The sequence below is a fragment of the Desmodus rotundus genome, chromosome 7 (assembly GCF_022682495.2).
Source record: "Desmodus rotundus isolate HL8 chromosome 7, HLdesRot8A.1, whole genome shotgun sequence".
Taxonomy (NCBI): domain Eukaryota; kingdom Metazoa; phylum Chordata; class Mammalia; order Chiroptera; family Phyllostomidae; genus Desmodus; species Desmodus rotundus.
The window spans coordinates 82196448-82224300 of NC_071393.1; the positions used below are offsets into that span (position 1 = coordinate 82196448).

The window sequence follows — 27853 nt, forward strand, 5'->3', positions numbered from 1 at the left end:
CTTTTTTTTCTTGATGAATCTTCTTAAAGGCTTGTCAATTTTGTTAATCTTTTCAAAGAACCAGCTCCTGGATTTATTGATCCTTTGGATTGTTCTTTTAGTCTCTATATGGTTTAATTTTGTTCTGATCTTGGTTATTTCCTTCCTTCTACTTGCTCTGGGCTTTGTTTCCTGTTGATTCTCCAGTTCTTGTAGATGTAGGATTAGGTTGTTTGTTTGAAATGTTTCTATCTGTTTTAGGTAGGCCTGTATCACTATGAACTTCCCTCTCAGGACTGCCTTCACTGTGTCTCATAGGTTTTGGACTGTTGTGTGTTCATTTTCATTTGAACACATTTTGATTTCATTCTGGAAATCAAAAGTTTCCAGAAACTTTTGATTTCTTCATTCACACCAGTGAGAATGGCCATCATAAACAAATCAACAAATAACAAGTGCTGGTGAGTTTGTGGAGAAGAGGGAACCCTAGTGCACTATTGGTGGGAATGCTGACTGGTACAGCCACTGTGGAAAACAATATGGAATTTCCTCAGAAAACTAAAAATGGAACTGCCTTTTTACCCAGCAAATCCACTGCTGGGATTATACCCTAAGAGCCCTGAAACACCCTCCAAAAGAACCTATGCACCCCAATGTTCAGAGCAGTACAATTTACAATAGCCAAGTGCTAGAAGCAACCTAAATGCCCACCAGTAAATGAGTGGATCAAAAAACTGGTACATTTACACAATGGAATACTACACAGCAGAAAGAAGAAGGAGCTCCTGCTGTTTGAGACAGCATGGATGGAACTGGAGAGCATTATGCTAAGTGAAATAAGCCAGGCAGTGAGGGACAAATACCATATGATCTCACGTATAAATGTAACCTAATCAACAAAACAAACAAGCAAGCTAAATATAACCAGAAACATTGAAATAAAGAATAAACTGACAGTAACCAAAGGGGAGGGGGAGAGGGATAATGGGGGTAAATAGGGGAGGGTCCATCAAGGAACATGTATAAAGGATGCATGGACAAACCAAAGCGGGGTGTAGGTTCGAGGGTGGGAGGCAGGGATGGGTGGGGTGGGGGCTGTGGTGGAATGAAAATGGAGACAACTGTACTTGTACACAATAAAAAAAAGAAAAAAACAAAAATAAATAAACTTGTCTAAAACCACTTATGGATTTTCCAGAAGTTGCATCAGATTTGCAGTTAAGTACTAAAATCAAATATGTTTTAATCATGTCTGTATCACCAGAGCAAGACGAGCCCCTGTGCGTTTTCAGCTCCACTATTCTAGAACATTCTGGTACTGAGCCCTCAGTTGTCCACAGTGCCAGATCAGAGAGGAAGAAGGGCCTTTCCCTACCGAGACTTCACAGTCACAAGAAACTGCAGATGAAACAAGAATGACAACTTTCTTCCTTGGATGACATAAAGCACCAAGAACAGCCTGTGTAATGAAACAGTTGTTTCTTTAAAATATTTTAAATGAAAAATTCTTAAATTAAAAAATTAGGTATAGGCTCTCTACTATTTTTTTTGATTTATCATTTTGGCAACTATTTTAAGTTTAGTAAAGCCCTTTGTTGAAGAAGATACAAGGAGATCAGTATCTTCGTCTACACTGTTAGTGAGAGTAGCAATTGGTAAAATACTTTTCAAGAGAAACTAAATAGTGCCTTTGAATAGAGAAATGTGTGTTTCCATCTCTTAGGAATTTACCTTACAGATGACCACAAACATGCAAGCATATCCATAAAAAAGTTAATTATAGCACTGTCTGTGATAGCACACAATTAAAAATGCCTTAAATACAGGGGACGAGCTGAATAAGGTAGGCACATCTGTACAGAGGAGTGCTATGCAGCCATCGAGAGGGAGTAGAAGTGGAGTGAGGAATCAGATCATCGGGCTAAGATCTGGCTCCACCAGTGATGACCAGGTGACTCTGAGCAAGTTTCCCAAACCTCTCTGGGCCACAATCCCTCATCTGTAAAAAGGTGATAATTACGATACTTACCATGGAGGACTACTGTGACTAAGACAGTACCTGGGCCATAGTAGAGGCTCAGTCAATATTAGTTATTGCCAATGAAGGAAGTAGGACTCTTCAGACTGACTTGGAAAGATGTCCAAGATATATTATCAAGTGAAAAGTGAAATTGCAGAAGAGTAAGTATAGAAAAATCCCATTTGGGAAAAATATTTTAAATATGCTTGCTGTTTACTATTTCCTCCCCTTAAACTATAAGTTCCTTAAAAGGGCCATTTGGTCACTGTTGAGTCCCCAGCGTCCATAATAGGCATTCAATAAATATCCATTGACTGAAAGAATGATAACAGGTAGGCTAAGCAAGAAGAAATAATTAACAGTAGTTACCTGTAAGGAATGGTATGAAGGTGGAGGGGCTGATGGGCCCTGGGAGGAATGTTACATTGGTTCTTACATGTCTGTATGCTTAAATTTTTCGCAATGAGCTTACACACCAAAAATGAAAGTGCAGCTCTTAGTAGATCATGTTTTTGTTTACATGGACCATCTTGAGATCTGTGGTTGCCCCACTAACAGCAGACAGAAGGGGGATCAAGGGATGATTCTCCCTATAACCTGATCAATTGAGTCAGAAAGCAGTTTACAAAACAAGAAAAGCACAGAGCTTTCTTTTTCTTCTTGGCTTTCCATTGATCTTTCCAAAGTTATCCCTACAATCTCCAGGCCAACCCTCTGCACCATCCCATTGGGACCCCTCTCCATTATTTAGATAGCAACCGCACATGCCACATGGCATCTTGGCTCAGGCCACTGTCTCCTTCTAGAACATCTTTCCCTGCATCCCCTCACTCCCCAATCTGCCCTTAAAGCACCAGATGACATGTGCCCTCTCCAGAGCCTTTTCTGATCTTCCCAGCATCTCTGGGCCCTCCCTCAAGGGCGTGACTGGAAACTAGGTTTGGTACCATCCACCTGCACTTATCCTACAACGTCTGCTACCTTCCCTCCCTGCTCGTAGTTTGCTTTGCTTGAGGTGAGCACTGTAAGGACTGTGTCTTCGTCCCCCCTCCCTCACACACACACACACACACACACACACACACCCCTGCTATAAAGGTGACAGTGCACATTAAGGACCTACATGTTGTGATTTTGTTCCATTTGCCCCAAAGTTTCTGATACCAGAAAAAGTTCATGTGCCTTGTCACTCTGCCTGAAATGTCAAAGCTAGAGACACCTTTCATTGGCTTACTAAAGATATTCTTGTTAAATGCTTCTTTAAAAACTTAAATAGGTTTAAAATGCTCTAGATTTTATGTACTATTGAATCACTTGATTTCATCAAACTATTTCCATAACTAATGACAATGACAGAATGAGGAGTCGGAATGGGAGAGGGAAGGAGGAAGGATAGAGAAGGGCGGCCACACGAAGCTGCCTCACGTTTATCTCGTGCCCAGAAGCCTTCATAACACACGTGTGTGTGAGTGTGCGTGTGCGTGCAAGAGAGAATGGGAGAGAGATTCCAAGCACTGCCTCTTTATCATTTTGAAATATTTATCCACTTTAATATGCAAGTGTCTTTTGCAGGTAAGTCTTTGGGTATTTAAATAAAAAACAATTTTATGGTGCCATACAGTTATGTACCTAAAAATCACAGAGCAGCAGATGCATTTGTCCCATCATTTAAAGTCCCAAAGGTCTTTATCAACCCTAGGAATATAATATTACCATAGATGCCACGATTCCTCCATCAGGTCCTCTTGTCACTCCTGCTTTCCCTTGACTCTCTCCCCCGCTTTATTCAGATCTCTGCTCAACACCCCTGACTCAGACAGGCCTGCCCGGGTCCACCTACCTGAAACAAATCACACACACTACCACTGCATCCCTTATCCTGTGTCATTTTGCTCTGTAATAAACTACACAGCCAGTACACCATGTATTTCTTGTTTATTGTTTAGTTGCCCCCACTAGAAGATCTGCTTCAGGGGAGCAGGGACTTTGTCCTGTTTGGTGATGTGTGCCCAGGGCCTCGAGCAGTGCTTACTTAGTAAGTGCCTGATGGGTGTTGAATAAACAAATGACTACTAACAGCATTGTTGTATAGTTTTTCATTGCTTCCTGATATGTATGCTGCCTATGCTACAATGTGAGCTGCTTGAAAATAAAGGGCTTGTCTCATTCACTTGTTGTATTTTAAAAGTACCCAGCAGATAGTAATTTATCCAGAATTGAATTGAAGCTAAACTCTATAAAGTAGAAGTGTCTGTGTGACACTTTTCTATTAAGTTTCCATTTATAATGTGCCCTCAGCTACATTTATCTTAGCTCATCTTAACTTGCCAGGTCCCTTACACTGACAAACGTTATTCCCACCAGGTAATGTTGTCAATGTAAGAAATGTCCAAACCTATAACAATTTCTATGAGTTTGTTTCAGCCAAACTGACAACAATTGCCAGGAAGCAAAATCTCAGCAGATTTGAGAAAATGCTCTGAGAATGGCAGTTTTGCATCTGATTTTACACATTACAAACAAAGGAGGATGTGTAAGGGGATTACCTGAAATCCACTGGTGATAGATTAGGAAGGTGGGAGAACGTAAAGCGGGGGAAATCTCTGGGATTGGATAAAAAGTAAGAGGAATAGATACATACTTATTTTACATTGGCAGGTATAGGATAGTTAACAGTTAACAATTAATACAACAACAGTAACAATGAGGAGTTCTGTGGTCTCCTGCTCTGGTGGGAGACTGTGCCCTGAGGGGTCTGGAAAGGAAATTACCCTGATATTCAAAGGTATGTTACCTTAGATGCAAAAAGACAGTAAACAGGCTCAGTTGAGGTAAAGACTGACATTTTTCAGGGAAGATCCTGGCCCAGGACATGACTACCTGCCGGGACTCACTTTCAGTTCGGAGTTCTCACTGCAGACCAGCCTGTGTGGTTACTCTGGGTCTCTGAGTTTGGAAGGCTGCCACGCAGGCCTCCCCTGAGCTGGTCAGGTTTAGCACGTGGCCTGTCTTTCATCCACAATATTATCTGAGCAGGACTCAATCTTTCACTGTCATTAGACAGCATGTACGTTGTATGTGCTTAAGAGGCCTTATTTTGCTTTAAAATCTTACTTTTTATAAACATCCTTCCTGTCTGTTATCTAGCGTTTACAAAGAGCCTTCTCAATGATCACTTCAATCTGTCCTCACAACAATTGAGTGAATTACGCTAAAGGAACTTTGATTAAATATCTGAGCATTTGTGAGAAAACTTTGTCCTAATTTACTCACCCTCTTACCTTATCCTCCAACTTTGCATACAATTTATCAAAAAGAAGCCGTGGAAATTTTTATGCTTCAGCATCTGAAGCCATGCAGCTTTTCCAAACAGAATAAATAGCAGTATATATTTCTTAGAACCCATGAATATACGAGCTCTACTGTCAAGACAGCTAAGAAAGCCAATGAATTATTCATTTTTTTAAAAGATTTTACTTATTTATTTTTAGAGAGAGGGAAGGGGAGGGAGAAAGGAAGGGAGAGAAACATCAATGTGTGGTTGCCTCTCATGCACCCCCTACTGGGGACCTAGCCCACAATCCAGGCACATGTCCTGACTGGGAATTAAACTGGGGACACTTTGGTTTGCGAGCCAGCACTCAGTCCACTGAGCCACACCAGCCAGGTCCCAACAAATTATTCTTATAAGTAAACAGATTAATCACCTATAGCAAGTGGAATGTCCTGACCCATAGTTCCAAATGTACAGTGGAAAGAAATGGACTTAAACATATTTTTATTCAACAATTGCGGACACTCAGCTAGGCACTTTGTGAGACATAGAGAGACGAGCAAGTGTGATTCCCGCTCATGAGACAGGCACCAAGTGCTGGGAGGAGTCAAACACGCAGAGGAGGGGCTTCTACAATAAAAAGGGGAAAGGGGCTCTGCTGTTGGTTATGGGGCTGCCAAACAATAGACTCGGCCACTTCATGTCGATTCAATTTAATCCCAATGAAACGAACTGATTAAGATGTAATCAATTCCCTGGAATTTAGCCATCATAAAGGTTTAGAGGGTTGTTATGTGCTTGTTTGTTTGCTTGCTTGCTTACTTACTTGCTTGCTTTTCATGTCAAGAAAGAAAGACGTAGCTGACTGAAACATTGAACCAAGCCGTGGTGCCAACCAAATGACAGAGAAGTATCTCTCGCCTGAAATTATGATTTAAACATATACAATAAAAAGAGAGAGAGAAAGAACAAAGTGCAGTATGTCCTGATTCTGTAAACACATTCTTGAACAATCCACCTGCTGCGAGCAGCCTAGAGGCCAGCTGGAACCTACCAAAGCAGCAGCCTTTTGAGAGGAGCCCTGGGGTCTAGGTTGCAAACCTACCTGTGCACTAAAGCGTGAGGACCGCTGGGGTATAAGTGATGCAATATTGTGCAAATTACTTAGCTGCCTAAAATGTTAGATTCCTGATAGTAAAATTGGAAAAAGTAAAACCTTCTTCTTTAGCTGTTTGTGAAAACCAAATGAGATACTCGCTAAATGAATAATAATAAATGAATGAATGAATGAATGCATGAATAAAATGCATGCGCAGTGATAGAGCAGGAATAAAGATCACACAACCGAGCGTCTGTCATGGTGTCTCACCACGGTCAACGTCCTCACTGCTCTCTCCAGAATCTTCCTAATCTTCCCTCTATCAGGAGAGAAGGGAGACTTCTGAGTTCTGAGCTACTCCACATCTCCAGTTCTTCCCATTCTGATACAACTACCTGCTTTCTCCTCTTACCCAGTACAGTAGTCCCCAAGCAAATCCTTTCTATACACCACAAAACAGCACAACACATAGACATTTTTAAAAGATGAGATCAATAAGAATAAATAGAAGTTTTTTAAAGGAGTTCATCATCACCAAGCCCTTATTATATGAAATGTTAAAGAGATTTATCTAAGAAAAAGAAGATAAAAAATATGAACAGTAAAAATGACAGCAAACTCACAGTTATTAACAACCACACCTAAAACAAAAACAAAAGCAAACTAAGCAAACAACTAGAACAGGAACAGAACCACAGAAATGGAGATCACATGGAGGGTTTTCAACAGGGGAGTGGGTGGGGAGAGAGGGGGGAAAGGTACAGAGAATAAGTAGCATAAATGGTAGGTAGAAAATAGGGGGAGGGTAAGAATAGTGTAGGAAATGTAGAAGCCAAAGAACTTATATATATGACCCATGGACATGAGCTATAGGGGGGGAAAGTGAGAGGGAGGGGGTGGGCAGGATGGAGTGGAAAGAAATGCGGGAAATGGGACAACTGTAATAGCATAATCAATAAATATATTTTAATAAATAAATAAATAAATAAATTTTAAAAGAATAAATAGAAGTTTTAGTATTTTCTTCCTGCAACTCAGAGAATTGTTTGAAAACCACTGCTTCAGCACAATAGGTTTTAGCAGGAGACAAAAGTGAGGCAGGATAGTGAGAAGCTAGGAAAACTCCTTGGCAGGTGGAATGGGGAAACTGAGACAACTGGCTGATTCACACTGGCCCCATCCAGTACCCGGACTCACCTGCCTCCTTCTTCCTTTCACAGCCACTCCCTTAAGCATGAAGCCCTCAGGGCAATGAGGTTCTGAGCAGCATCAAATGATCTTAGGAATGAAGCCTCAGGTCTGTTGACCACAGAGACAGAGTGTTGTCAAACTAGAGATAACATGGTTGTATTTCAGCTCCAGACCCAGAAAAGCAGCAAAAGCAGACTAAGCAATGCCTCGGCTGACATCATCAGGACAAGCTGCAGTGACTAATAACACCCTAGTGCTGACCAATCAGTGTAGACCATGACCCTGAAAGGACGCACCTGGAAAGCTGATGAATATTCTATTGAGATCCTCCCCTGAGACCTCCCCTAAAATTCCTGCCTTTAGAAAACAGATAAAACCCTTAAAACAAAGGACTCTGTGCATCCTGTCTCTCTCTCTCTCTCTCTCTCTCTCTCTCTCTCTCTCTCTCTCTCTCTCTCACACACACACACACACACACACAAGAAAGAGTTCTCTAACCTCTTTTAATTTCATTTACTATCTGACACTTACCATGGTGTGGTGGGCTGAAGTTCACCAAAAGAAATCAATTCAAATTTTCCTTCCCCAATCTCCTCGTCGATTTCTTCCTGCTTGTTAGTTGACCTTTTGTGTAAGAAAGTAGGTTTCCTTACATTGGCCAACATAAATGACTGACCCATTTCTGGTGATGACATTTCCTATGTGAAACTTTCCATTTTAATGAGAACACTCACAGTTGAGTTCTAGTTATTACTCAACTCACAAAGAGAACACGAAGAACATTAGAGAATGCAAGAAGGAAGACATTTCTTTAGAAGTTAATCTCTGGATAGGGACACCTTTAGGAATAAAGGCGTTTCCTTCTCTACTATTAAAATTTCAGGAATTAAAAGTAAGCTAAAAATAATATAAATCCACCCCTACACTAAACTGAAGCTGGTATGTTGGGGTTTTTTTAAAGATACCCAAATTTCTGGGTGTTAAAAGTCACCTCTGGGGACCAGCTCTTCCCAGCAATTCTGGACCTTCCCTCAAGGGCTCCCCTGCATATCCAAGTCAGTGCAGACCTTCAGGCACTGTGAAGCAGAGCAGTGGGACCCAGAAAGCTTGTTGTTATCCAGTCCAACTCATCCAAACCAGGTGATTTGCATTTACCTTGCCCTTTCAAATGCATGCTGAGCCATGTGTTCCAGAACTGGATGACCCATATCTAAACCAGGCAGCCTAACCCAAGCCGGACAATCGGCGTATCTAGTGGTAAAAGTCATTCTAACAGTTCATTTCCAAATGACAAATGTTCCACCGCCAAAACTGGATCCTGAAATAGACTGTTGTCACCAGTGAGAGGAACACTTCCCAAAATGAGGTATCTCTTGCCATCAGGAAAGCACGGTGTTTCTTTGCACATAATAAGTGCCCAGGAGATATTTTTGGGCCCCACGTGTTTACAGATTGACATCTTAAGAAGTCCTTACAACAATAAGTGGCATTTGCCAGAATGGGGGAGTCTATCTGGAAGGAACTCCATCTGCATCAGTGTCAGGGTTCCCGTGGTTCTTGCCATCTCAAAACCTCCAAGACAGAGGACCAGCCAGACACGGGACATTTTAACACCCACACCAGCCTCACATTCTCCTTAGTAGGCTGTCATCCAAGCAAGAAGGAAGGACAAGGGTCATGTGGTTTTACACAACCTTTTCCCTTTATCTCTTTACCCTTTTGGCCCACCTTGCACATCAATAGATGAAAAATGCCTACCTCTTACATGTCATTTGGAGAGTGCAGGTTCTAAGATCAAAGGAGTTCAGGCTCCTATCAGGACTACCTCTAGGACATTTCACACATTCATCACTATTTTCCAAGCCCCAATTCAGTATCTTTACAAGATATTGGGAATCCCAAGATAACCAAGATTTGGTCCCTGCCCCAGCAAGAACATTTCTTTCTAGTGGGAAGGGAAATTAATAGTCAGTAAGTCACTGTGATACAATATGATAGGAACTCAAGTAGAAGTACCTCCTATCCAGATATGCTCCGGACCTGAAGGAAAAGCAGTACTTATCTCTGTGTGATTGTGAAGGTGTCACGGGAAAATCTCAGGACAACTTGGGAAGCTGGATCCTAAAATGAGTAGGAGACAAGCAGGGAGGATCTTGTTAGTCCCGTAAGCTAAGAATCCAAGAGAAAAAAATGTCACTGACTGTTTTCACCTCCTCTTCTCGGCTACTACTCCATCCAGTCCCAGAGAACAGTAGCCCTCTCTGTCTGGGCTGCTGTTTCCACTCCAAATGGCGGGAGTAAGTCGCCAACGTACATCCTACAGCACTCACGAAAGTGGAGAACAGAAGTGAGTTCATCGTCACTGTAGCACATCAGTGACAGTAATTAATCAGGTCCTAGTGACTCAGAGACCGGGTGAGGGTTAGGCAGGAACTGAGTCCTCACGGCTCCAAGTACTGTCTTGGGCATCCCACCTCTGAGGAAAGCAACCTGACTGCATCCTTTTCTGCATAAGGTGCTATAGCCGTGCTGTAGCGTAGGTTGTCTACCAAGGGAAGAGAGCATAATTATCTTCCCAGAGAAGAAGGAGGATGAGACATGGGGTTAAGTCATGCCTGAGACCAGAGAAAAAAGGGGAACAATGGAGACAGACACCAGAGTCCTGGATTTTCCTAGCTTGGGGCCTCAGCTTCAAGAGGCAGCTGACTAGAGAAGCATACAGAAAGATGTAAAGGCACCTAGGAAATCTGGGTTAGTGGCCTGTGTCCTCCAGCTCTAAAGGGCACCCTTGTCTAGCATGGCAGCAAACTCAGCAAGGCTGGGAGCAGTAGAAGGCACTGGAAGAGGAAGGTCGTTCCAGACAACTGAGGCTGTGTTCCTGCCTCCTCAAGACCTCCTGGGGCAAGATGGAGGTTATCTACTTGAACAAAGAATTCAGAGGACCCAGCATGGCTCCAAGGCTCCCACCTCCCTCACGGTCACAAAGTCAAAAGGGTTCTCCTTTTTCCCAGATAGGACTGAGAAAGGAGCAGGGTGAGACAGACAGCCAATGGCCCTAAAAAGTCTAAATAATGAAAAGGAGCTCATTTGAGCTGGAAAAGACTAGGGTAATTTAGCTGGTTTAAGGCTTGTTGGAGATTTTCTTCACTACTTATCCATCAGGGTACATGGGTTAGTAAGAATGAATAGATCTTTATTTTTTTTTAAAGGCATGTTAGTTAAGGCATGTAAGTAATAGAGTAAATGGTGACCCACTACACTCATTTCCATCATTGAGGTCAGACTGTGTATGTCTTTTTCTTGTTGCCCAGAAGAGTTACTCATCCCAAGAATGCTGTCTCCATTTCCTAGGGCTGCAGTAACAAATTACTACAAACTGGATGGCTTAAAACAACAGAAAGTTATTCCCTCACAGACATGAAAGCTGGAAGTCTGAAATCGAGGTGTTGGCAAGGTTGGTTCCTTCTGGAGGCACTGAGGGAGAATCTGGTCCGTGCCTCCTTCCTAACTCCTGGTAGTGGCTGACAATCTTTGCTATTCCTTGGCTTGTAGGTGCATCCCTCCATTCTCTGCCTCTGTATCTTCGTGTCTTCACGTGGCTTTGTATAAGGAAACCAATCACTGGAGGTAGTGTCCACCCTAATTTAGTATGATCTCATTGTAACTTAATTAACTACATTTGCAAAGCCTGTTTACATATGAGCCCACATTCTGAGATTCTGGGTAGACATGAATTTGGGGGCATACTATTGAACTCTATAAAATGTAAAAGGGTGTTTTAATAAACAGCCAGTATTGAAAATATAGGATGGAATCTAAAGAGATTTCCATTTGCTGTAAAGAAAGCCAAAGACCTCCCTTCTTTGGCCAGACTGGACTCCTTTTGCTTTTCTGTGGATATTAGATGCATGTTGGGGCCTTTGCACGTACTGCCTGAATGCCCTTCCTCAGCCTCCATCATCTGGGCAAACCTTCCATATCTGTTATGCACTACCTGTGTGTGTCCCTGTAAAATTCACGGGTTCAAATGCCTTGCTTTGGGTGGTATTAGGAGGTGGGGCTTTGGGAGTTAATTAGGATTAGATGAGATCATTGGGGCAGGGCCCTCCTCATGAATGGGATCAGTGCCCTCAAAAGAGAGCCTCTGATAGCAGTGTGCAGCTTGGAAAAGGGCCCTCACCAGAACACATGCACGCCATCACCCTGATCTCAGACTTCCAGCCTTCAGAAATGTGAAACATAAATTTCTGTTGTTTATAAGCCGCTTGATCTATGGTAGTTTATTAGAGCAGCCTGAGCAAACTAAGACAACCAACATCTTTCAGGTCTTCCCTGCATTACCACTTCCTCTGGGAACCCCCTTTAGGACTCTCTAAGAAATCTAGAACTCTTCTGAGCTCTTATGGTGCTCCTGAGCACCATAAGATGCTGCACTTCCTCATCATGACACGTCACGTGCCTTGCTACAACCCTCACCTGTCCACTTGTCTGGGCCGCCACTTCCTAAGAGTGGCAACTCAATGTTCCGCACATAGCACTGGACCGAGCACAGAATGTAAGAGCCCACGCCCCCTGCAATGGGTACCCAGAACCTGATGAGCAGCTGTACTCAACTTCTTTGGGCCTCAGCTTCTTCATCTATAAAATAAGAAGCTCAGACTACAGTGTCAATGCCCCCCTCCTGAATTTAACATTACAGATAATGATAGGTAAGACCTCCTAATAGCTATGCAGTACTTGTTATGTGCTAAGTGCTTTACATGAAGTTACATAGTGCATTCTTAGAACAATCTTGTGAGGTATGCCTTTTTACAGATAAGGAATTGGAGAAAGAGGTATTAAGAAACTTTCATAAAGTTGCAGAGCTAGAAGGTGGCAGAACTAGAATTTGAACCTGGCGGTCTGTGTCTACAGTCTATGTGCTTAACCTGTCTACTATCTCTGCCTCTGCACAATGAACCCTCCTTCCATTCCATGTAAGAGCTAGTATGAATTTATACACACCCAAGAGCCAAAATGTATCTGATCTCCACAGACACACTAGAAACATAAATTCTAGTTCACCACAATTAGGTAAATTAAGAGAGCAGTATTCAAATATCCTATGATTTAATTTTAACACCAATATCTAAAAGCACTGGTATACTTCAAAAGTCTCTTCTTCAAACTCTCAGTAATATTACTAGGAATGATACTAATAATACTTATATATGTAATTAATAGTAATTATAATTAGTAGCACTTAAAAATAAAGATTGTAAAATAAGGTCAAGGTCACTACTATTTTTTTAATGTTCTCACACACTTTCTCAGCATTTGAAACAAAAATATTTTATTCTGGAAATTTTAATGATTCTATTTATAACAAGCCAAACTTTTATCAAATTTATTTTGTCCTTTTAGTTATTTTTAAAAATGAATGCTAAAAACCACTAGATCTGTGCCTGGTGATAACAATCACACTATAGTAGCTATTCAATAACTGGCTTCTGGTTTGATATCCAGAAAACTGACCTGAAAATAGACAAGTTATTGACAATATTGAGACATAGGTAGTACTATTAAATAATTAGTATCCTGTTTCATGAGTTGTATGATTTGCATAAGAAAAATTACAGAACCAGCCATAAGCTTAAGTTTGTGTTAATCATGTTAATTAGACATGGGTTCTTATATTTAAATGATAGAGTTCAGTAAAAGAAATATAACATAACATAAATTATTATGACAAATTTTGCTGTTATAGGTGCCCTTATAAAGGTAGAAAGAAAGTTGCAGTGAAAAAGGAAATAGACTAAGAAGAGGCCCCCCATCGGGGAAGACTTTAGAGAACAGAAAGCACTGGGCCCGAAAGGGTCGGTATGATTTATGTACATGCACAACGATGAGGAACAAAAGCCACCTGGATAGAGAGAACAGTGGGAGCAAAGTCAGAGAAGTCAGAAAACACAGTATCTGCAAAGATCGTCAAATACGATGCTTCCATGTGTCTAGCAAGTAGAGCATACAGAAGGAGATAATGGGAACTAAGGAAGAAAAACATATGTTAGGGTTAGATATAGCCTCTTAGAATTATCTTGGTAAGTGAAAATAGTACCTGAAATTAAGGCAATGTCAGTAGGAAGGGAGAAAAAAATTATAGATTCAAGAAGTATACCCCCCAAAATAGAATCAATAACATTTGGCAACAGGAAGGAAAAGGACAGGGGGAAAGTCAAAGACAATGGCAAGTTCTGAGCCCTAATGGTTAGAATGTTGGAGACGACAAAAATTGGGAGAGAGAAGATGGAGCAAGTTCCAGTCCACCTATGTGAGCTCTATGTGCCGGTCTTGCTAGCTCATCACCGAGCAGGAGGAGAGGACATTTCAAGTTCAACAGTCATCCTGTGACTCCTCAGAAGTGAGGGTGGAGTTATTTTTACTCTCACAGCTGTAGAGCAGCCCCTGCACATTACTAGCCGGGTCCCTCAGGATGCCCGAATGCTTGGGTGGGCTGTCTAGAAAGACAATCTTCACTTGAGCCTCAAAATCAAACCTTAGAAGAAAGTTCTAAAGGTTTTATGTTCCCACTCTCTAGCCCTTAGCTTGTTGAAATACGAAAGCTCACTTTTCTCTTTTTGAGATGTAAGTGAGACATACTCATTTCCGAACTTTCTCAGTTTCGTCTAAGAAAGTCACATTAAATATTTGGTATGACGAGCTCTCAGCTTGTGGGTTGACCAAGGAGGTACTGGAGATTTCATCGTCTGGATGTCACACTCTGTCAGTATTCTGAAGGGTCTTTCCATATGGCTTTCAATCCTCTATCACTCAACCATAACTCGATGGTATCACACTTACGAGAACCTTTCGTTTTAACCCTGTTCCCATGAATCATTTTCACTGTGGTTTGTGGGAATTGCTTGAGATACACTCAGAGCATTTTACATGTCCCATCTGTCCATCAAGATTGCTTCGGGTGACATTTTCAGTGCACAGTTATCTATGCTCCTAGATATTCTTTCAAATTTAAAACAATCTGGTCACAATTTGCATAATATTGCAAAAGTGTGGGAACAAATGGTTTGAACATCCAAGTGCAGGAATTCCACATGGGACTTGAGCAACACAATAATCAGATGCTTTCCTCTAAACAATGAATCGAAGTCTACTTCCTGGACATATTTTCAGAGGTCATCGTCACTGAAACCTGATATACATAAAATGGTAACTAAATACTGATGGCTTTGGAGCTAAGCACCATTAAGACAAATGTCCTAGGCTCCTCTTGGATCTAACCAGGAAACTTCCAGTCCAGTTAAGAGAACACAGATGTGACTTCAAAGGGCCTCCAAAAGAGTGTAAATGCTCACTGATAAACTTTATCTCCCCAACATTGAACTGTGTGGTCCTCAGACATTTAATAGCTCTCTCACATACATTTCACTGAGAGGTGAAGCTGTTTTATTTAATACAGCTTGTGTGGAGACTTTCTTCTTCTAAACTATGGATACAAGCATGACATCTAAATGCACACAACTAGTAGCAGCAATTCTGCCTGGATCTCCTGCTTGCGTCGGTTGCTGTGAAGCTAACCATGCCCGTTCCATCCTGAAGTTTAAGTAAACAGGACCATCACTCTCTGCTCTTGGCCCAGGATTTATAGGGGCCGAGTGTCTGGCGCTCAGGAAGATGTTGGCCCGCTCTCACCAGTGATTGCATATACAACATTGTCATATAATTTTCGGATTTTTCAAAGACTTCAAAGCTCACAACCTTCTGTGAACTTGCTATCTGGGCATGTTTATCATGGCAGGGAATACAGGGAGGTGTGCTATGCAGAAACTTCAAATTATGAGCACTCCACAATGCATTCTGTATGTCTATAAAATGTCCAAGAAAAAAAATGAAAAGGTCACTCAGTCTACCACCCACACAGGGATAAAGCCAGGTCACAGAAAGTGTGGCCCAAATGTTGGGTTGGAATGGCTGTTTGATTTTTCCATGATCAAGATACTTTATCCTAATTGTTTCTTTTGCTAATGAGCGGTGCTCAATTGGTAAGTAGTAATGAGTTTACTTCCTGCTCTCTCTCTTTTTTGAAAGTGACCAAAAAAAAAAAAGAAAGTGACCAGACGCCCCACCTGGGGGAATTATCCTTGTCACATGGTACTGAGGACACAGAGCAGACCTTGTGCGCCTTAAGAGGCCCCGTGGCGTGAGAATAAGAGTGGGGGCTCTGGAGTCAGGCATGGCTGTGGGTGAAGCCTGGCCCTGCCACTTCGCAGCCAAATACTGCTGGACAGTTATCCCATGCGTGTCAATCGCCTCACCTGTAAAATTGGGATGATAATAATAGAACCTACCTCGTCAGGCTGTGAGGAGTGAATACGGCCTAGTACATGGGAAATATTCAGTGAATATTACTTTATTCTTATGACTGAAACATTGGACAGGAGAAGTCAAAGTACTCTTTTTCAGCTCAGGGATTAAGCTCTAAAGGAGCAATAAAACTTCTCTTCTTGTGGTTCTGAGTTCTGTCTCCCTGTAGCTTTGGTTCATACTTTACTGGAGTACTTCCAATGTTGACGTTCCTCCCTGTACCAAGCACTGTGCGAGAGGCTCCCCATGCATGTGATAGCCACAGAATCAAGCACCTTGTTAGCGCTGATTTAAGGCCAATCTTCCCACCCGCACTTTCCCATTGGTGCTCTGATTATGCTTCATTCATCCGGTAAGGACCCATTCTGTGCCAGCCCATAGGCTCTGCAAATGCAGCCACCCAGGATCCCTAGCTCTTACCCATTGATGAGTAAATTCTTCTAGAAAAGCAACATTTCGAGAGATGCCTAGATTTCCTCTGTTGGCCAGAACCATCTGTGAGGACTTACCCCCAAGGATGGCAAATGATGTGTTTATCTTTCTGTGTAGTACTGTGTCCTTTAAATACCAAGCGTCATAGTGAGTCACCATGATTCACAAGTGATCAATCACCAGGTGACATTTAACTAGCCTGACTAACCGCCAACAACCTTTGGCAGCTTCTGAGAATGTTCTCTTGGGATAATACCTGAACTGCTGCCTCTGAAATGTGTAACAAACAACTGAGTACGAGACAAGTCCCATTTTGTGTCCCTCTTCGCCAGGAAGCATCTGCTGCCTCGCCCTTGCCGACAACGCTCCCCATGCTCCTCCGGTGAAGTGACAGGTGCCCCTGGGAGTTGTGTGCCAGCGTAGAGCGGGCAGGGGAGCCATCCTGGAGACAAGAGACAGGCAGAGGGGGAGTGAGAGAAATCTAACCTTTATCACGTTCCACAACCCAGGCCTCCAGTCCACCACTTCAATGATCTTTCCACTATCCCACCCCGGTGACAAGATTTCAAAATTTTCTGCTCAACTATTCTTTTACCCCAGTTCCCACTGATCAACTTGATTATCTATATTTTGGTAAAGGCTGTGCGCACAGGGTGCTAACTCTAATGCTCACGTCAGCATCACCCTGGCCACCGCTGAGCAAATCAATTGCACTACCATCCTCCTGCAGTCTTGTAAGCCACACCAGCACGGTCTCTCTCCTGGGCTGGTGCTGCAGGGGTGGTCAGTGCGACCTTTGTGGAGGGCAGCCTGGAGGTGCACGAGACACCTCGTGTGTGCGTAGGCCATGGGACACGCTCCTCCCATTTCTGGGAAAGCACACGAAGAAATGAGCAAAGAAGTGGCCAGTGTGTGTGTGTGTGTGTGTGCGTGTCATGAGTGAGGGACAGGGCGTCACTAGTCCATGTACAGACATGTATAAAAGTGAGTGAACTATGTCATCAGTTAGCCTCACTAGACACCCTAAAGAGCACCACCATCCACTGTGGGCCAGGTGCTGGACTGGCAGGCACAACGCCAAGCATGAATTCTCACAGAAGTGTATCTTGTAGACTCAGTTCCCCAACATGTCGATAGAAATTCAAAATAAATACAATGTTTGAGACAATCAGTCTGTTCTATATTTTGACTGTGGTCGTGGATCCTCAACTGTATGCATTTATCCAAACTCAAAGGATAAGTTGTGCTGTGTGTAAATAAAAAGGGAATAAATCTTAAAAAAAGAAGTGTTTTTGTAAAGTCGAGCAAGTTTCACTGACTGTAAATATCCCAATTTCAAAACAGAAATTAGAAAGAAAAATTTTCAATTAAAATAGCACTTTCCAGACACTTTTTATTTATTCTTTTTTCCTTTGCTTCTCTCTTGCCACCACCACCTCCTCCTCCACCCTCTAAGAAGTTGGTCTGCGTTGGAAATCCTTTTTGTCTAAGCCAAAGTAGGCGTAAACAGGACTCAGTTCCTGGTACTGAGGGACACTGTGTAAATAAATAAGGTAATTGAATGTGTCTGTTCTATAGATGTGTCAATACTTCTTCAAGTGACTTCGGTATATCAGTGTGAACCTAATAGTCCGAATATTAGGTAGTTCTTACTGTTAATCATCTTCCTACAAATTTGAACTTGAGAAAATTTCACTGATTATCCTAGACTACACACAGTAGTTGTAAACAAGTATTTTTGTTAGGAATCACCTTTTACCCTGTGTCCTGGAGTTCACCGGCACAGCGAGATGTTTTCTGCCTGATGGGCAGATAGATATGAAAGTTGGACAAGCGCACGTACGTGGTGTCTTGTAGGGAAGATAACACAAACAGTAGGGCAAGATCATCCCATGGCGCTTCTCACAGGAAGGACCTAAAAATGTAAAACCAAGATCCACTATTCAGGGCTGCATGCCCAGCCTCCTCTGGCCACGGGCTCTTCGACTTAGCCCCTGCCTGCAAGATCCCAGAACCCGTCCCATTCTTTCCTGACCCTGCACTCTTTCATCTTACTGAAAATAAGTCTCAAGGTTCATACAGTTCTCCAGCATCCTGTAATTCTTTATATGCTTTTAACCACTTCCTTAACTACTTGTAACTTTTTGTTTGAGTTTCTTTTTGGTTTTGTTTTTTAAATTCACAGAGTTTATTCTAAAGGGAAGCACAGGTGAGCTTTCTACTTATGGGAGAGTGATCTTTAGAAAGGGCATCACTATGATCAGGAGCATCCTTCACTCTACAGTCAGTTCCTTTAAGTCAGGAAACAGGTTTTGGTTTTTGTTTTATTGAGGTAACCCTGGTTCACAGCTTTATGTAACTTTCATATGTACAACCCTGTAATTTGGTGTCTGTATATGCTACGTGATGCTCACACTGAAAGTCCAGGTTTCATCCATCACTGCACTGTTGGCCCCCTTCCTTCCTCCCCCTCCCTTCACCCGCTTCCCCTCTAGGAACCACCAACCTGTTGTCTGCCTTGATGCTTTTGTTTTGTTTGATTTGTTGTGTTTTTTTCTGTATTCCACATATGAGTGAAATAATACAGCATTTGTCTTTCTCCATCAGACTTTTTCACTTAGCGTAATGCACTCAAAGTCCATCTGTGTTGTTGCCGATGGCAATATCTCAGCCTTTTATGTCTCAATGGAATACTATACACAATAGTATTCCATTGTGTATATATGCATATGTTTATCTTTTTTGGAAAAATATCTATCCGGATCCTCTGTCCATTTTTTTCAATTGGATTGGTCTGTTTGTTTGTTTATTGAGTTATGTGAATTCTTTACAGATTTTGGATATTAACCCCTTATCAGACCTAGGATTTGCATATATCTTTTTATATTGGGTAGGCTACCTTTACAATTATTTCATGGTTTCCTTTGTTGTACAGAAACTTTTTAGTTGGGTGCAGTCCCATTGTTCATTTTTGCTTTTGTCTCCCTCGCCTTTGGAGTCAGGTACACAAATTCATTGCCAAGGCCAGTGTCCAGGAGCTGGCCACCTATGTTTCCTTCCACGTGCTTCACAGTTTCAGGTCTTACCTTCAAATCTTTGGCTCTGAGCTTTTTTGTGGTGTGTGGGGGGAGCTGTTTGATTTGTTTCAGTCTCCTTACTAGTAGTCTGTCTCTTCACTTTTCCTATTTCTTCATGATTCAGTCTTAGAAGGTCATTTGATTCTAAGAATTTATCTGTTTCTTCTAGATTTTTTAATTAGTTGGCACATAGCTGTTTATAATGGTCTCTCATGATCCTTTGTATTTCTGTGGTGACCATTGTAACTTCTCTTTCATTTCTGATTTCATGTATTTGAGCCTTCTCTCTTTTTTTCTTAGTCAGTCTAGCTGCATTTTGTGAATTTTGTTTATCTTTTCAAGAATGAGCTCTTAATTCATTGATCTTCTCTATTTTCTTTTTAGTCTCTATTTCATTTATTTCTACTCTGAGTTTTACTATGTCCTTTCTTCTACTGACTTTGGGATTCATTCGTCCTTATTTTTCCTCATTGTGTTAGGACTGAGGGTAGATTGTTTACTTGAGATTTTACTTCTTCCTTGTGGTAGACCTGCATGACTATAAACTCCCTTCATAGTACCACTTTTGCTGCATCATAGGTTTTGGTATGTTAAATCTTCATTTTCATTTGTCTCTATGTATTTTTTATTTCTCCTTTGTTTTCTTCATTGCCCCAATAGTTGTTAAGTAACATGTTATTTAATATTCACATATTTGTGATTTTTCCAGGATTATTCCTGTAGTTGACGTCTAGTTTCATACTGTTGTGGTTAAAAAAGATGCTTGATATGTTTTCAATCTTCTTATATTTATTGAGATCTGTTTTGTGTCCCAAGACATGGTCAGTCTGCGCTTGAGAACGCGTGCTCTGCTGCTTTGATGCGGTGTTCTGTTAAGTCCCTCTGGCCGAACGTGTCATTTAAGACTGATGTTTCCCTGTTGACCTTTTGTCTGGACGATCTATTCGCTGATGTAAGCAGGGTGTTAAAGTTTCCTATTATTATTGATTGCTACCAGGGTCTCCCTTTAGGTCTGCTAATAGTTGCTTTATATAGTTTAGTGCTCCCAGGTTGGGTGCATATACATTAATAAATGTTATATTTCCTTGAGGAAGTGTCCCTCTGTCGTTACATAATGTTCATATTTGTATCTTGTTATCTTCTTTGACTTGCAATCTACTTTGTCTGATATAAGTGTGGCTATATTCTATTTGCTTTCGTTTGGTTACAATTTGCTTGGAGTATCATGTGCTGCTAATGACACCAGGTCTGTGGGTGCTGAGGGGGATGTTGCCATTGTCACTGTTGGAGGAGGAGGGATACCTGGGTCACAGATGCCATCACAGTTCCTGCAGCGTCCGGTCTCAGTTGCGGCCACGTGTCCTGGAGTCTCCGGTCGTGGGCTCTGCCGTCACTGATCCTTTGGTTCCACTGCCTCCATGAGGTCCAATCCACCCACCTTCAGACACATGTACATATGGATCTCTCAGGCACCCTGGTGTGGTGTGAAAAGCATCCTTTTGGGGGCTACGGGTGTCCTACTGATTTTAACTTAAAGGGGATGACCCGTGTTGTTGTCACGCTGACATTTAATGATGTCTGTCTCCTCCTTAAGGCTCTAAGCTCCTTGGAAAAAGAGACAGTATCTGTCTGAGTCACAGCTTTATCTTCAGTGACTAGCCTGATGCCTAGTGTATTGTTGGTGCTCAATAAATCTTGTTCCTGGGATATATGATTTATAATAAGAAATATATATTTGGTTCCTAAAACCCTTGGAATTTTGTAAGTGATGAGAGCAATAGACATGTCTTGTCTTTTTTTTTATGTTAATGACGTGACTTTTGGAAAGCACCTAAGGATGGGGGCTGGTTGACAATGGAGCCAACCATGTGATTAGAGGGTTGGAACGTTCACTCCCACCCCCTGACCTCCCATGCCCACTCTCTCATGCAAGCCTCGGCCTGGAACCCTTGAAGACTACAGCTGTAGTTTGCTCTCACTGGGCCATCCCCCTCCTCCAGGGACTAAAGTGCAGTTCCTCGGGCTTCTGAGTCCTGCTGGTTCCCATCTCCCTCCTAGTTCCACTCTCCTCAGATCCCAGCAGCTAGACCTCCCCCCAGGTGTGGACCTCGTCCCCTCACAGGCTGTATCTGTATGCCAGGTCCTGGCTCCTCCTTGTCTGGCTCCTTTTAATACCAGCAGAGCTCCAGTTCTCAGTGTGGAGACCGAAAAAGAAATTCCAAGCAAATAGACCCTCGAAGTACCTCCAAACTAAAAACCTGAGATAGTGTGGAGAAAAATACTGTCACCCACTGTAATGCACTCAGCTGCCCTAAACTCCAACGAAAGGCTCAGTAAGAGCACTTAAAACACAGCCTCCTGAGGAGCATGATTCATTCACAGATACGTACTGAAATAATTTTAAAATTCACACACAAAGCAAAATTACAGGCATGTGGAAACAATGCAAGTGGAAAACATGAAACAGTTGCCAATGGCTACTTTGTCCTGAGAGGGCCTCAGGAGAGAGCAACGGTTGTCCGGTTGTTGGTGCAGCCGGTGGTAGCAGCCGGCCTGGATGTGTGTGTCCACTATGAGCGAGTCAGAATTATCTGAGATCTTCAGCATAAACTTATAACAGAGTTGACATCCTCCTTTTAAAGACAGGAAAATGGAAGCTAAGCAGCTCTCCCAATGTAACACAGCTAAGAGTAGAAGATCTGAACCAGTGTCTCTCTGGGACCAAAGGCTGTGTTTTATCTCCACCGCACATGGTAGAGTGTGTCAGGGCTATTTGTCTGGCAGGGGTGAGAAATGTACTTGGGATGCTTGCAAGGTATGAGTTTGATGAATAAACGGACAACCATTTGGCCCTGACTGGTGTGGCTCAGTTGGTTGGGCGTCATCCCACAAAGCGAAAGGTCACCAGGTCAGTTCCCAGTCAGGGCACCTGCCTAGGCTGTGAGTTTGGTCCCCAAATCAGGGAGCATGCGAGAGGCAACCAATTGATGTTCCTCTCTCACATCAACATTTCTCTCCCTTTCTCCCTCCTTTCCCCTCTTTCTAAAAAAATTAATTAATTAAACTTTTTAAAAGGGCAATTATTTTTTTAAATTTTTATTGTTATTCAATTACAGTTGTATGCCTTTTCTCCCCATCCCTCCACCCCACCCAGCTGAACCCACCTCCCTCCCCCACCTCCACCCTCCCCCTTGATTTTGTCCATGATTTTGTCCTTTTTAACTACTTTATAGTAGTTAAAAAGGACAATTATTTGAGGGTATTTAAAATGAAAAACGATAGGAATTTAAATCTAATAGCACAGGCTTCAAAGAGCTCACCTAGCCTTTTGAATTGGATGTTGACAAGAGAATTCTTTCTTGGAAGCTGGGTGTAGGGTGTGTTGAGTGAGGAGAGTAGGAGCAGGGGACCCGGTTAGGTCCTGTGTGGGGGGCGACTGGAGAAACCACTGGAAGAAGAGGAAGGAAAAGGAGGGGCCGAGCAAGACTGGATGCTCGGGCAGATGGAGGATGGGAAAGGCAGGAAGAGGCTGTCTCTGGGGAAAGAAGGCCATAAAGAAAGATTTCAGAAGTATATTCTAACTAGCTGGGAAGGAGACTTGTGTGACCTGAATTACAGTTATTTGGGTGGAGTAAAAAGGGCAGGAAAGAGACGACAAAGTGGAAGAGAGAAGACTGAGGCTGGAGTCAGTTATTACAGATCACTTGCTCTCAAATCCTACAAGGAAAATGAGACAAACTGGACAAGTTAAAAGAAAATTTTTTTCCTGTGTCATTGGGAGCTCGAACACAACAGAAAAAGAACAAAAGGGCAGGAAAGACAAATGCATTGAGCCCTCAGTGATGTTTAGGAGACTCCTCCGGGTAATCACGACAACGTAGGGCAAGGTGCGCTCACCACTCTCGAGGCAGCAAAGCCTAGCACGTGCTGAGCCAGCCGCCACGGAAGGGCCTGACGCCTGGCTTCTCTCACAGCTGGTCTCGCGGCCTCTGTGAGATCACTCACAACCCATTTCCTAATGCGTCACGTGAGAGCAATGTTCACTTCCCTGTGTGCCCGGCACTGCCCCCAATCAGCACTGTGAGCTCATTAAACCTGGCTTGGTTGATGACCTTACAGAGCAGTTGTGAGAATGTAGATAAGAAAACATGTGGGAAGATTTAAAAGTGCTATCAATGTCATTACTCAGTACGTGCTTGCCAAAGTAGATCAATAGGTCTCAAGTGCCATAACATGATCTTATTTATGCTAGTTTCTGAGTTTAAAACACTCATGGAATAAAATAACACACCCTGCTTCTCTGGGGGAAATTATTTGCACATAAGTTTGAATATGTTGAGAGCTGTGGTTCCTCAATATCCCCCTGCATATGTTACAAGAGAGCCAACAGGGGGGCTTTTAAAAACACAGAAACATCCGGGCCCCACTCCTGGAGATACTGACTCTGTAGTTCCGGGGTCAATCTGGGAGAGTCTGTATTATTTGAAGTTCCTAAAATGATTCTAACACGCAGGCAGCTTTGGGAAGTATTAACTGAAAATGTTTTACAAAAGGGCTGCTCTCTCAGACAATTAGACTGTCCTCAAAAGAGCAAAAAACCACCAGTACCTTCTAGAAGCCCACCATGGAAGGACCTGTGGGTCAGATTATCCCCAACCCAGTCCCTGTGAGGCCTCAGAACACTCTTGGTGCACACCTGCTCCCTGAGCCCACCTTCTCTGTTGCTCTTTTCCCATTTTCTTAAAGCTGCCTCCACCCACCCAACCCTCAGGGTCCTGCCAGCCTCCTCAAGGCCAGCTGCACCAAGGGCAGCCGCCACCTCCTTTTCCTCTTCCTGCTGTGCTGTCCCCGTGGATAAGCACACAGCCCCTTCCCCGTTTGAGACGTGCATTGGTGGTTCCTGCAAAGGAGGGGGAGAACAAAAGGCAAGAAACTCGGGGAAGAAATAACGGTTCCAGGCTCCAAGGCCTTACCACCAAGACCCCCCAGCTCATGGTTTTTGATTCCCAATAGAGACATTGAACAAGCTGGGAATTTTTGAGAGTGAAAAGCTGAGAAGAAGGTTCTGGTAACTTAGAAGGATCCTGGGTTCACCTCCTCCCACAGACACACCAAACCTGCAGCTATATAGAACAACTTCCTCTGGAAAAAGAACAACTAAACACTGAAGCCCTCCCATCAGGCAAACAAGAGGGAAACCACATCAGGCTGGGAGGGGAAGGTGAGACACAGTTTCACCATAAACTTCATCCCCTGCCTGGTGACTCACAATGGAGAGGGAACTCAAAACCAGGAGCTTCTCCCTAAGCAGTGAAGGGTTTGAACCCCACACCAGGTAACTTTTAAGATCTTCACCTGAGAGGTGAGCTCTCAAAACCTTTAGTTTTGAAAACCAGCGGGACTCCCCACAGCAAGACCCATGGGCTCTCAGGATCTGAGAAAGGCTCTTAAAGCGCCTGCTTGCTCGGACTAACCCACCCCAGAGCTCACCAGCCTCGCCTTCTTGCCTTCTTAGGCGGTCAACATTAAGTGAATGAGGGTCTTAAAATGTAGGTGTGAGGGGCAGGCATCAAATTCAGCACATATCTAAGAGCCTGAATCTTTTTTTCTTTTTTAAATGTTCCTCTCATTCTCTCTCTTCTCTTTCTCTCTCCTGCCCCCTCCCCTCAGGAACCCTTCCTGTGGGCTCCATCTACACGCTCCCCCTCTGCCTAATTCCAGCCAGCAGGTGTCATCCTCACGCTCACCAACCCCCCCACCCCACCCCACTCAACAGTATCTTCCAAAGGGTAGCTTTTACAGGTCTTGCCGCCCCAAAAGCATCAAGGGAAAAATAGCTTGTTACATACATGGGAACCCCCATAAGACTATTGTTACTATTAAACTCGTCTTAAAAGAAATGTAAAGGAACTTTTTTATGCTGAAAACAAAGGGTGCTGATTAGTCACAAGAAAACATGTGAAAATATAAATCTCACTGGTAAAGGTAAATATATAGTAAAGGTAGTGGACTGATCACTTATAAATCCAATAGGAAAGCCTACTAGTATGGGGAGCCAACATCTAGTATGATATTGGTACTAGAAACACGAAGAAGGGGAAGAAAGTGAAAGACATTCACGAAAAAAATTCTATAACCATGACATACTTACTATGTTTGCATTCACAATTAATTCATATTTTCCTTCATTTCATCTTGAAAGAAGAAATAATATTGATGGTATGATTTGCAATTATCCATATTTTTTTACATCTTTCCTCTTATCCACAGTGTCCACCTTTCCCCAACCACAAATTCATACTTACTATTTTCCTCAGCACTTTTTTCAAAACTCACCTACTCTTGGAAGCCGTCTCTGACTTGTCCCAGTTGAAGGGATCACTCCTCCCCTCCACACTTAGAGAAACAGTTGGTTCCTGTCATATTACGCCAGTGACTATAGTGCTTGGCCTTGTTACGTCAGCTCTGGGGTCTGTATTGTCATTTCCTCCGATCAAGATCCCTCATGCCCCGGCTCAGCCCAGTGCTCTCAGAATCCCTGCGTGGACCTCACCACCCAGTTAGAAAATGGAAAGCAACAAAAATAACGGGGCGGAGACTAGGAGGATCCTGTAAGTTGGCGCCTGGCTTGCAGGTTCCAGGCTTCTTCCCAAGCTCTCAAATATGTGACTTTTGGCAGTCAGACCTGCCTAGCTGATGGCATGAGCCTGCAAATGGAAGATACTTAGTTCCTCTAGCCTAGCAGAGCCGTGAAAGGCTGTGACTGGTATTGGTACTGTCAGTGTTTAGCTAGATATTAATAAAGGAAAGAGAGCAAAGGGAACTAGGCATTGAGCTCAATGAACCGGGAAGCAGCAGCTTGCTCGCTCAGCCAGGAAGCTGCAGCCTCACACTCCAGGGGACCACAGCACTGTGCTCCTCCAAGGAAATTAACCCCCCCACACTGCATTGTTGGGGGACAGAAGGTGCTGGACTATGGAGGCCTGTTGGTCTAACTACAGATGTGGACCCATGGGAAGGTGATTGGTCATTCTGAGGAAGTACCTAGTCCATCCCAAACCCAAGCTCCCAGTCATAACCCCAGGGGAACAAAGAAGCTCTCGCTCGCTCGCTGGTGACCTACACATGCACAGTGCACTCGCCTACTCTCCCCACGTGGCTATAGCTCTGCCAGGTGGCCCCTGGCCTCCAGGAGGGAGCCCGAACACTGAAGCACCGCAGTGGACCGCAGCTGGAAACACATGCTAAGCTAGCGGATGCTGCACTGGGTTGTAATATGGAATGTAAACTCTGGGCAGCGGCCTTCATCTTGACCCACTGAAGACAACATTGGATTTTTTCCATGGCGAGATAGACAGAGATGGGACGTTGGGAACCAGGCGGGGAACCCCCTTAATTGTACATCATCAATAAACCATGCCCCACGGCCACATCCTCCATGCACACCTCAGGAAATTCTTTTCCTTTTCAAGGGTGTCAAATTCATTTTCACCAGGGGCCACATCAGCCTCGCGGTTGCCTTCAAAGGGCCAAGTGTAATTTCAACTCCCTAACAGTTAAGGAGTAGTTACATTTATACAGTCTTAAAATTACTTCAGCCCTCCAGAGATTGTGTGAGACCCCTCCAGAGATTGATTCAGGATGAGAGTCTCTTGTTCTCAGTAAAATATTAGATTACTGTGAGTTAAACAAGACCGAGAATTAGATTTTAAAAGTCAGATTAGTATGATCTGAGGAGCAAATCCATCTGAAAGATTTTCTGCGCCTGGCAGGACGCTCTACACACCTTGCTCCATAGCTCCTTCCAAGTAGGTTTATCCCTTTTCCAGACCTCTTGGGAACCTTATTCCTGGAGTGTTACTGCCACCTAGTGGAAATTTTATAAATGTGACATAAATGCTTTCTCCAGGCTAATTTTTTCTCCCTACTTTCTTCCCCATTATTCTCCCCACTCATTTTCCTTTTCTCTTTCTCTATCATAAGTGCCCTCAGGTTCTCCCAGATTAGAAAATGTTTGGTCAGTCATTGGAAACTTTTTTGAAATTTGGGCTTTTGTGCCAACGGAACAACAATGTTTCTAGTCAGCCAAAACTGATGTTTCAAAACCACGTCAGAGAACATTGAAATTAAAATCATTTTGCATAAATGCATAAAATGAGGTGAAAATGAAAAGTACATATATGTGAAGGAACTAAAGTTCTGCCACTCTGAAGCTGCTTTGGCGATATTGATTTTAAGCTGTTTATTAAGAAACAAAAGACTCATAAAGAACCTTGGACCCTCCTCGCTCTCCTACTCAAGAGATTCAGACAGAAACTTGCTTCAGGAAGGGGAGCCTAGGCTGCCACCTCAGCCTGATTTGAATTAAGTATGGTAAACAAGGTCCCCCTGTGTCCCACTGTTTCGGAGTCACCCAGCAA

At 43.0% G+C, this 27853-nt stretch overlaps 1 protein-coding gene across 5 annotated transcripts in view; it reads right to left on the reverse strand.

The window, feature by feature from the left end:
* Positions 1-26002, reverse strand: part of ATP8B4 (ATPase phospholipid transporting 8B4 (putative)) — a 222568-nt gene extending 196566 nt beyond the window's left edge. The window contains exons 1-6 of one of the 5 annotated variants that reach the window (XM_053927684.2): positions 25770-26002; positions 18109-18271; positions 16345-16798; positions 9580-9684; positions 8095-8187; positions 7570-7702 (exon numbers count right to left, since the gene is read on the reverse strand). The gene's annotated coding sequence lies outside the window, so the exon portion shown is untranslated. Of the gene's footprint in view, positions 1-3712; positions 3869-7569; positions 8049-8094; positions 8188-9579; positions 9685-16344; positions 16799-18108; positions 18272-25769 lie in introns of those variants that run through there. The other 4 variants (XM_024568254.4, XM_024568257.4, XM_045201123.3 and 1 more) reach the window with 4 other exon arrangements.
* Between the last annotated feature and the right edge of the window lie 1851 nt (positions 26003-27853).